We start from the raw sequence: 12352 nt of genomic DNA, 5'->3' as shown, positions 1-12352 counted from the left end.
AAGCCCTGACTGCTTAGTATGACGTATCTGGCCCTCTACACTCTTTCCCCATGCTTCTTCTCTACCCTGACATCCTATCACAAACCTAGTCCTCTACCATAGCAACTCCTTGTGTCCCTAATTTACCATATTTTCATACCTTCCACTGCTGTTGACTATCCCAGCCCTAGACAGCTTACTTTCTTCTGGCAGTTCCTAGCAAGCTTCTAAATCACCTGGCTAATGCCTATTCAGTGTGTGCTAGAACTTCTTATGCTACTTCAAGAGAGCTGATGTTTCTCCTGAATTTTCAGCCAGTTGATGCTGTATTGTTTTCTTGAAATCAGTCATGATGGGAGTATTTACACCCATGAAAACTGGCAGTTACTACAAATCGAAGCACCCCTCTCCTCAGAAAAGGTTGTTAAACATTTGCCACCTTATCAATGCCCATTGCTTTTATCAGCTTGTTTCATCATTGTCTTTTGATCGTCTTCCACCCTCAACCCAGTGAGTTTCAGTGTGGGAGCAGGCAGCAGAGGATAATGGGAAAAGAGGCAATATGGACTAAAGTAGGGATCTTAATGTCTTACATCAAATACTTCATCCATGAATTGTATAAAATCAAATGATCAATGAAAACCCACCTACATATTTCTTTTTTATTTGGAATAGATGAAGAGATAATCACACATAGTTTGAAAACTGCCTTAAGAGAAGATTGTGCCTGTTCCCCCCAACCCATTGAACTTATGGCATCCAATGCAGTCCCCTTTAAAACTAACCTCTAATGCTAACCAAATCAGGACTAAGAACCACTGATCATCATCTGAAAAAGAAAAGAAGAACTCTTCTAAAATAAGTGGCATTAATTGCTTACCTTTAATAATTATTTTAATATTTTCTTCATTGAGCCTGTTTTCCATAGTTTTCATTAAATTGTGGCTCCCTCTCTCAAAGATCTCCACATTTTAAAAAAGTAAAACAAAAAGTTACAGTAGAAAGTGACTTTAGGAATTTTATAATGAAATCATAATCTTTTGTAGAAGAAAAAGTAAGACTCAAAAAATTGGAAAATGTTGCCAAAACTATACTATTGGCAGAGCTTTACCAAAATCTGTACTTCCTAAGTCCTCGATGCAATATTATTTCCCTATTCTCATCTGCTCTCATCTTAGAACTATGGTGGTGAGAAGCACTAAAGAAAATATTAAATCATCATTTTCTGTGGAATATTTGCTTTCTGAAGGACTTACTCGCTGAGAGAAGCATTAGGTGTCTCATGTCTCTCCGGAGTTTGTGTAGTTGAACAGCAACTTCTTTTTCCATTTGTCCTCTCTCCCTCTGGTTGTTTTAATTTCAGCTTCATGTTTTGTGTAGCTCACATAGTTCAGCTGTAGGCAATGAGGTTCTGCTTTCAACATTCTGGAAATAAACAAAATGAAGGAAAAATCTTAAGGCAGTTGTGCTGAGTAGTAGAAGGAAGGATGAGTTGTCACAACAGAATTAACAGCAGCTAGTTGAAAATACAGCTGGATGGAGAGTATTGGTTTATAAACAGTACACAATGACACACATGTACACAGGTACATATTCTTACTGCAGTGCAGGCAGTAGCTCTTGTGTGGCAGACCTTGGTGAGTATACAAAGGACAGCTAAGACATGTTGGTTGAATGTGGCTGCATTAAAGAAAGATGGGGTCTATGAGGGTGGCATCTGGGTACCCAATTTGTTTATACCACTTGTTAAGGCAAAGATTTGGTAAGTGCAAAGATGGAGAGGGTAGCAAAGAACAAGGAGATATACAGACCTACATACATATTTTCTCTCTTCATCACCTTTTAATTGTGTCATTCTTTCTACCTTCCTTTTAAAATTTTTCAATTATTTGTGAATTTATTTCATAGAATATTTATAATATGTGAACATTTTGCTTCTACGTCAAACCCTTATAAAAACTACAAAAGATATTGTAAGCTCTATATGACATTACAGATCAAAGAGGCATTTGCTGTGGAGATATTTTGTTAGGTTACAAAATATGAAATTACCAATGTTCTATTTTTAACTATAAAAATGCCGTTATCATTTTTTTTTCTTTTATTTTCCCATTGTTAATGGGAGATAACTCATGAAGTAGTTGCTATGGGAAGGCAAAAAATCATTTAAAATTACTTATTTTCTCTTTCCTTGAATACATACTCTTTCAAAGTTTTATTTGTGTGTGCATGTGTGTGTGTGGTGTATGTTCCGGGATTTTGCAACCTAACAGGCTTTAGTATTAATTAATTTTTATTTATTTTATTTGTGATATAGAGCTAATTTTTCCAGCTTCCTGAAGACAATTTTTTTTCACTCATAAAATGGAGATAGCAATAGAACATATTGTATTAGTTCATTCATACTGCATAACAAATTCCCCCAGAACATAGTGTTTTAGGATAAAAGAAAAACACAGAAACATTTATCACCCAGTAGGTTAGGAATTTTTGAGCAGTTTAGCCTGATGGTTCCGACTCAGGTTGTTGTATGAGAACTCAGGTTGTTCTGACTCTAAGGCTTGATGATCTGATAATTCACATGTATGATTAGTTGGTACTGGTATTAGCAGGATGTCTCAGGGCTTCACATTATAGACTTTTTCCATAGAGATGATTAAGCATCCCTACCATATGGCAGCTAGCTTTCTCCAGAGAAAGTAATTCAAGAGAGAACAAGGTAGCATCTGCAATATATTTTATGATTAAGCCTCAGAAGTCACAAATCATCTTTTATAAAATATTCTAGTTGTCTATGTTTTCCTATTTGGTGTGGGTGTGTATATCAGAAGTCAAGGATCCATGGAGGCCATCTTGGTGGCTGGCTACTACATCAACCCCATTAGATTGTGAAGAGGATTACTGAGTTAATGCACATAAGCACTTAGCCTAGCACACAAGAAGTACTTAAAGATCTAATTAAATGCTTAAATTAAAATTTAGTCATTATAATTATTAATTCATTGAAAGTAATTTAAAAGTTAATGCACAACTTCTGTTTAAAATTTTGAAAATGTAAAAGAAAAAAATTAATTCAACAGAAACAGTCATTTTTCATTTGTTTCCATCCCTCTTACCTAGAATAGTATAAACATAGCACATGCAATGACATTTCTCAGAATAAAATATTAGAATTCTTATAGCTCTGATCTTTTTAAATGGCTTTCTTTTCTTTCCCCCTTTTCTTCTCTCTCTCTCTCTCTCTCTCTCTCTCTCTCTCTCCCCCCTTCCCTCTCCCTCTCTTTCTCTCTCTCCCTCTCCCTGTCCCCCTTCTTTCTTTCTTTCAGTACCAAGGATTAAAAGCAGGGGTGCTTAACCACTCAGTAACATCCTCAGCTCTTTTTTATTTTTTACCTTTGAGAGCTGCTGGGATTATAGGTATGGGCTACTCTGCTGAGCTTACATAGCTATTTGAAAAAAAGTTTTACTAATTAAAAATTTCAGTGACCCACAGTAGAATCTCATATCTAGTTTACATGGTTCTTCTGATATTATAAATAAGAAGTTAAAAACAAATTCTTTTTAATACTATCAATATTCTTCAGTGCTGTAGCAGTTCATTGATTCTTCATGTTCTTCTGAATACAGGTAGTATTTAGTTTAACAGTCTTTTTAAATAAGTGACAGAAATAAACTATAAGAGAAAAGGGAATGTTTAAGCTTATATAGTAGGTAAGTCAGAGGAGGAACAGTGTGTGACATAGCCAGATCCAGAGATTCAAATATCTTCACATCTCTCCCCATCTCACCTCTACTCATTTCTCCTTGACTTCAATCTACAGGAAGGCTTCTTCCCACCAGGTAAGCAACATGGCCACTAGCATCCCCCATATCCCACATTTATAACAAAGCAGTAGAGTAGAAATGAGACTTTTCCTTCCTATAATCCATCTATCAATCCAAAGACATATGTTATTCCTGAGCAAATCATTGTAGTTAGGGAAGTGAGTACATATTGTATTAGTTCTAATTGATCAGACTAGTTTATGCCCACCTGAGATGATGGTGGTGGTGAATCATGGTGGGTGAGACAGGAGTCAGTGTGTACTATGATTTTTATTTCCACCAGCTGTGCCAAAGGAGCCAGTAGAAATCTAGTGGGGAAATGGGTGGGGACAATAAAAATTAAAGCTAACATTATCTACTATAAATAATCAGAAGATATGATAGAAGCAATCTCTAAGATATTAATGTTTCATATAGCTACATTTCTCAATTCTATATACATGATATTTTTTAATTTTAGATTTTGTAAGAAAGAAAGTAAAGGGTATGTACATCTTATGGCTAGAAAATTAAAACATATGTCACTTGTGAAGACAGTCTTTCCTGCTTATTACTAAAAGTATTGACTACACAAATGTTAGATTTTTTAATAACCTATAATGTATAAAAGCTGAAAGTAAAAAAGTTGCAGAAGAACCTTGTGAAGAGTCTATGGATCAAGAATTTTAAATTATGTTCAAAGGAATTGTTTCAGGAGAATTTATTGTTGAAGGATGGTGGAGAAGCAAAGAGAAGCCATCACTAATAGCCAGGCTGTTGATTTTGCTTTTATCTGTTTTATCTAGAGGAGTCCTTCCTGAGTTCTTCTTTGAAAGGAAAGTTCTGTTGCTAAAACATGACTTTGTAACTTGATGTCATGAAAAAAAAATGTTGTAGGGAATAAATCCATACACCCATTCAGTCATTAAACAAATATTTGTTTACTGACTATACAACTTTAAGGTAAATAAATAAATAAATAAACTTCTCTGACCTCTTGGAGCTAAGACTTTAGGATATACCTGTCACTTTCTCAAAGTTATTACAAGACAAGAAACTGTCCCAAATTCAGTAAATTTGACAGATATTTAGCAAGATCCTATTAGATCCCCAGTAGATGGTAAAACAATGTCCCAGGAGGGTACTGCAAATGCAATGAATAACAATCTTTTCTCTCAGAAAATCACAAAGCAATACTTTGCTTCTTGGTCTCAAAGATGGTGGACTTTTGACTTCCTCCTATGCTCCCACTTGCAGTGAGGGAGGAAATACCAAGTGAGATCTGTCTGCCATATTTCTTGTTATCCCTCTTCCTCAACAACAACAACAACAACAAATCCCTCCACAAAGTTTAAGGAATGTCTATGATAAAAAATGACAGCAATGCAATAGCTCTTCGGTGGCTAAATCACAGTTCATGCACTGTTTGTAGATCCCAAGAGGACAATTCAGTATCAAGCTCATTCCTAACAGTGGAATAATATTTCAAATGCAAAGCTTTGTTGGAGGAGAAAGTTACACGTTTTTATTTATAACATCTGTACTCTAATAGAGAATTCTTGGAGCAAAGTTTTTTAAAGGTGGTACACGAGTCACTTACATTAGAGTAACCTGTGGAATATGTTTAAAAATACAGATTTCTGGGTCCCACCCAGAAAGAATTCTTTTTTTTAAAGAAAGACTGTAGACTCAGAATTCAGAAAGTTTAACAAGATCCCCAGGTGAGTCTTAGGCATACTAATGTTTCATTAAAAAATATTTCAAAGTCTTAAGTTGTTGCGCAATATATCAAATAGACAGTCTTTCTCTGACATGCATTCATTCATGGTGTAATGAATAGGCAACATTAATGAACATCATTTAAAAAATAAAACTGAACAACTTAGTAATATTCAATTAAAAAGTCATTTTGGTATGCTAACTACTAAGTGGAGTTGCTTTCCATACACCAGAATTCTATTTAACCAAATCAGATGACTTTTCCTTGATAACAAAATGTTATGGATTGGATATGAGGTATGTGCCCAAACCTCCAGTTAATGCATGAATATTCAGAAGTGAAATAATTAGATTATGAGAACTGCAAATGAATCAGCCTATCCTAGTTTGTATGAACTAACTGGATGGGGAAATCTGTAGGCACATGGGGTGCTACTGGAGGAGGTGGGTCACAGGAGGCATACCCTATAAGAGTGCATCTTCATTGTAGTGCCTTCCTTCCCTTCCTCTCTTTTTCTGCTTCTTATCCTTGCCATGAGGTGAGCAGCTTTCCTCTGCTGGAAAGCTGCCTCCCCTTGGGCCCAGAGAAATAGAAGTAGTCGTCTATGGACTGAGACCTCTAAAATCTTGAGCCCCAAATACATTTTCCCTCCTCTAAGTTGTTGTTGTATACATTGGTCACAGTGATGAATAGCTCACTAAAGAAATAACAAAACCTCTTATTATCCCTTGTCATAATAATCAGAGTGATAAGGGACAGACAGTCATAGATGTTGGGAACATGAGGTTAATGGAATAATTCTATAAAATGGGCCCACTGTGCTGACACCGACATGTTTCTTTTCTAAGAAGCAATTTACCTGCAGCTCTGCCTGGCTTAAGTTGGCAAGACATGTTACATTCCCCAAGAAACAACCTGTTATCTGCAGGAGGAATGCAGTTCCCAAAATGCTGATGAGAACACAAGTTACCTAATCGGGGGTGGATGAACTTTTGTGATCCTTTTACTGACCAGATCCCAGAACTCAGAGAGATACGAATAATTTTTCTGAACTATAAAATCTATAAGAATATGTTCCAATTAGTACCGGTCCATATGAGCCAAAGTGACTTAAAGTTGTCATGGCAGTGGGGACTTGAAAATCTGATGTTGTTCTACTGTCTATCAAAAGTCAAGAGGTGAACGTGGGCAGGTCTTTCTAGAAACTTCCCTGGGACCCCCAATAAAGGTGGAGAGCAGGAGACGCACACTGCCCCTCTCCTCCTGTGACAGTGCTCCTTTTCCCCTTTTCTATTACTTCTAATAAACTTATGCCTGTTACTGAATGACATGTCTGAAATCTTTCTGACTTGATTACTGGAGTCAGGGTTTGAAGGAGAGCCTTTGTGTTGCTTCAGTTTCATGGAAGACACCAGCCCTGTAACAAGGATGGGATACAATTTAAAAAAGAACACCCTCTGACTGGACACCCAGCAATCCTTCCTCAAATTTCTCCAGAGGCATGCAGCTACCTCACATGTGACCCCATGTGTTCTTATGTGGCCTCATCTTCTTCAGGCTTGGAGTATTATTGTTCTGACACTATCTGTAACTTAGCTCTCTGCTTTCTAACTGATAGAGGCAGCACTCCAGAATGCTGTAGTTTCCTGCTCGCCACTTCCCAAATCCAGGAGTTCAGTTTGGTCTGGCTTTCAGGGTTCAAGTTCCAACAGCCAACCCTACCACTCACAAATATTTTCTTCAGCTAGACATGTGTTATCTTCTGCATCTGAGGCTTTAAATAGATCTAGTTTTCATACCCTGTGACTTGACAGAGATTGAAGTACTGTGGTTTTCCTTTGATCTCTTCTTCCTGGCCAAAGAAATTGGTCATAAGTCATTCACAGTGGAGTTGAAGAGATTGGACAAGGCCCCAAAGAAATCCAAATTTATTTTACTTTTTACATAGATTTTTTCCAACTTCACATGAAGATTGTGGAACTCAACATTCTTCCCAATAGGCTAAGGTTGATTCCCCACATGAGGTTTTAATAAGACACTTTCATTAGGTCAACAATGTCCTCAGGGACACCAGGGCTTTCTGTCTTCATGCTCTTCCACCTAGTTTATTGTCTTATTCTCACACTAGTTATCTCCATAATCACAGGATGACAATAACAGTGCCAAACATCTACTACAGACCCAACAATTTAAAAAGATGGGCTGTCACTTTCTGTGTATCTTTTTCACTACTGAGGAAAACTTTTATTAGTAGAGAAGAAAAGAGGTAGTTTGGGTACAGGCAACCAAGAATGGCTACTGTGAACTAATGGTCCTCCATGATGAAAAAATTCTGGAAGATGTGATTAATTATGTCCAAATATCTGGCATGTTTACCATCTTTAGATTCCCACTGTGGAACTCCAGAAAAGCCAGAGCAAATTCTCAGCTCTTGGCTTGCAATAATGAGGATTTGTTTAATTTTTCATTAGTTACAATCTACAGTGTCTGTTTTCTCAATCAATTTCTAACTGCCCCTGCTTTTTTATGTAAAAAATAAATAAAACTAAGAACTTTCAACAGCTTTTCAGATGGATACATGTAATATGAAGGGCTAATAATAAAACAAGTAAGATTTTTAACAAACCATTGATGTTTGATATTTTCTAGGGTTTGTGAATCATTTCAGGTCTGCTGATCAGGACTCTTATCTTTCACAAATAATCCAGTACTTCAATGGAGCAAGTAACATGAGCCTCCAATATGGCCTCATTTCAAATGAAAGGAAGGGAAGGAAGCAAAAAGAACAACTGCAAACCACCATTAAAGTTAATTAGAACAAAGTGTCAGAAACAGAAATTTGAAAATTTCCTTGATGTTTACTCTAAAACCCACTTTCTCCAAAGCTTCTATGTGCTTCTTTATTTAGTTTTATTTCTAGGACTTGCATTCACAGCAGCAGATGTGGGAGCAAAAATGAAATCAGAAGGACTTTGGTATTCTGGAGTAAATTGCTCTCTACTGCATTAGTGAGAGAGAACAGATTGTAGCTAGGATAAGAGCAGTGTAAATAATTTTAAGTGTGCAATAGCACATAGCATCGATTTGAATGACCTGGTAACTTGGCACCATCCCAGGCAATTATTTCCTAAGCAGGATTTATGTCCTGTGTTGTCAAAAAGCAGTCCAAACCTTGGATACAGATATATGTTTAGATATATGTTTAGAAGTTGCTCTTCTCGATTGGAAAAGACCATTGGATTACTGTGTTATAAAAAGCAGAAAGGCCATTTTTCTCTCTTTTTTCCCCTTTTAAATTTTATAACCCTCAATGGTAATAGGAAATAATTCACCTTCTTCCAGCCATTTAAATCTTTTAGAAGAGCATATGCAGATCTATTTGGAAAGTGTCTGAAAACTATGACACGTATTTATCATTACAAATATATAAATGTAACAAAAAAACCCTACATTTTATTTTTAAAGATATCCTGCATATATATATATATAAAATATTATTCTTAAGCTTTAAGTGAAACTTCAGAAGGAATTGAAATGTTTTAGGTATTTTCTCTTCCCATTTCTTTCTTGGGAAGTAGCAAGACTCGGATTCACATAAAAGACCACATGTTAATGTCATAGTCTCAGATTGTCTGGATAAATGCCAAAGAGCACATCAGAGTTAGTAATGAACCTCCCATTGACAACTCAGTCAGCCTTTTGACTTCACATTTTATGACTCCCCACTCAGCCTGACATTATATTTCAGGACTATAGTTGGAAAGCTGAGCACAATGGTTTACACATTCTATTTAGGTGCTTAGATGTGTTGGTGGATTTTTCTTTTCAGCTTGTGACAATACACCTCATGAACTGAAGTGTAAACTTGGTTTTAATGTGGGCAACAGATAAGCTAGTCAAGGGCTAATCTTACCCTTTCATATCATGTACATCTCTCTTACTTATAATCTGCCAAAGCAGGACCAGATATTTGGGACATCCCCAGATAGGCTTCTGAGCTAATTTATAAAAGTTAAATCTATACTTATATTATAGATCATAGTATGAGAAAGAGAATGCTGGGTTCTAATATGTTGTCCTTTTAATATGCCCAACAACATATTGATGTTTGATATTTTCTAGGGTTTGTGAATCATTTCAGTTCTGCTGATCAGGACTCTCTTATCTTTCACAAATAATCCAGTACTTCAATGGAGCAAGTAACCATTGCTTACAACTCTTGTCACCGTTGTTTACCACTCTTCCTTGAAAACTATTTCATGGGCAAAACCCTCTGTAATTTCCTTAATTCTATTTTGTTAATTATAATAAGATAAATTTATTTCTCTCTTTCATTTTCCTTTCTTCCTGAGTATTAGACACACTAAAACTGTTCTAGCAGAAGGCAAAATCTGGCCATGCAGATCTAATAAGAAGCAGAAAATCTAGTTTTGCAAAGAAGAGATTATTTTGGTATCATAAAACTATTACATTGTCTTACCAATCCTCCATTTTCAGGGTCCTAAGTACTGCCCATTCCCTTACATTCTCTCTAATAGCTGTTAAATTGTTTCAGAGACCCGAGAAGATGAGGAAAAATCCCAGGGAAAGCAATCCAGAGGGATGAGATAGACCATGGCCACATAGAAGGGTCTGAATTCCTAGTGACTAATAAAAGTGTGAGCAATCCTGGGCTATAAGAAGTCACTTCAAAACTCTAGACCCTATACTCATTTATTGTTTAGAAGTTGGGTTCCAAGTTAAAGAACAATTTGTACATTCTCTGTATTCTATGTGAATACTTGACTAAGAGTAAAGATACTTAAAAATGAAATGTATCACTCTTTTTGTCCATCGATAAAGTGGAATTATTCTAAATAGATGCTACACTTCTTTTTGATAAAAAATAGCCAAAAAAAGATGTCTACAATGAATAGCACATAAGAGGTCTCTTTCTTTCTCTTCCTTCCTAAATTAAATACATACTAACTTTTACATGAAGCTATTTTATTATCTCAATCCTTACAATAGATAAAGCTCAAATAATTTATGATTTGTCTATATCCAAAGGATATGTTGGAACAGGGTATCAGAATTAGATTTCTCAATTTGATTACCATACACTGTCAGGGAAATATCTACAAAATAAGACTTTTAAACAGAATAATTTGGAGAATTATGTAGCTATACATATAAAGCTCTCTGGAAATGCAAAAAGCAATCCTGAGCCTCCATCTCTCGCCTGGATTTTTGGTTTGTTTAGAAATCCAAGTTCCCTGTATCCATAGCATTAGCTATACTAATGATTTACTCTAGTTATATAAATTGTAGGGAATGAGAAGTTCAATCAGAAGAAAATTTGAGATCAAGTCCTTAAAAGTAAGAGGTGCTATTTGGTTCAACTTTCTCATATGCTACTATTTTATGCCACAATTGTTTTTCTGTGCATAGTAAAGCAAGATCATGAACCAAAAAATAAACAAAAAGTCAAGAGCTTTTAAAACTAAGGGCAATTTTAGAGATTATCTGGTTGAAACCTATATGTTACAGGGGAAAAAACAGGCCAAAATCAATCATGATTTTGTTTACTGACAATTATTTATTACATTCCTATTGAATACATGACACTATTCAAGGTAGTAGGAATATAATTGTGAACGAAATACACCGTGTCAGTGCTGGGGTTGTGGCTTAGCAGTAGAGCATTTGCCCAGCATGTGCGGGGCCCTGGGTTCGATTCTCAGCACCACATAAAAATAAATAAAATAAAGGTATGTGTCCAACTACAACTAACTAAATATTTTTAAAAATATTTAAAAAAAGAAATACACCATGTCAGTCCTCATGAGAGTTTCAATTAATTGAGGAATGAAGAAATTCGATTTGCTTATTCTGGATATGATGGCAAATCCTCCAATGGAGTCTGAGAAGACATCTGATTTATGTGATAGGTAAGTACCAGACAAAATCAGGAAAGGAGTTCCAGGCAGAAGTAACAATATGTATGGAGACTTTGAGTGAGAAGATGCCATGTGTTTCAGAGATGGCAAGACACATGGTTAGAACTGTGAGAATGGAGAAAGTGTGGGAAATGTGATCAGAGAAGTACTCAGGATTCAAACACTAGGCCTCCAAGGCTAAGAAGAGAAGACTGGAATGTAAGTGTTTTAGGAAAATATTGGCAATTGGCAGGTTTTAGAAAGGAAGGTGACAGGATGCATCCTTTACTATGCAATTCACATTTGAATTGATCATTCTGGCTGCTATATGGACCAAAGCTACAGGGGTACAAGAGAGAAAGCAGAAAGATTAGTCAGGAGAGAATAATAATAGTCTAGGCAATGGCTAGCAAAGGCTTGAGGAAGGTAGTGATATGGGGTCAGAATTTAGGAAAATTCTGAAGATAGAGCTAACAGAATATGCTGAAGAGTTGAGTGTGAAGTGTGAGAAAAAAAAGAATCAAAGATGATTCCAAGCCATCTGGCCTAAGCACCTGAAAGGGTGGACATACCAGGTCTTAAGATGACTGCAACAACAACAACAACAACAAAAAGCAAATTTGTGCAGTGAAAAAGAGAAATCAAAGTTCAGTTTAGACATGTTAAACTCAAGACCTCTAAACCATGATGTTAAGAAACAGTTAAATATGAGTATGGAGGTCAGGAAGAGTTTGGATCTAGAGATGTGAATTGGAGAACTATCATCAGTGACTTATTCAAAGTCATTCCTGGTATACCTGAGGCTTAAAAACCTAAACTTCCTCATTTTTTGTTCCCTATCTGAATGTATGCAAATGATTTATTAAAACAAAATATTCTTGGCAGAAATTGACATTTTTTGAGTATTATTTTCAGTGTCTGTGTACATGCG

Source organism: Spermophilus citellus (genome assembly GCF_964194105.1).
Source record: "Spermophilus citellus genome assembly, chromosome: 2".
Lineage (NCBI taxonomy): Eukaryota > Metazoa > Chordata > Mammalia > Rodentia > Sciuridae > Spermophilus > Spermophilus citellus.
Note: the sequence above shows the minus strand (reverse complement) of the source record.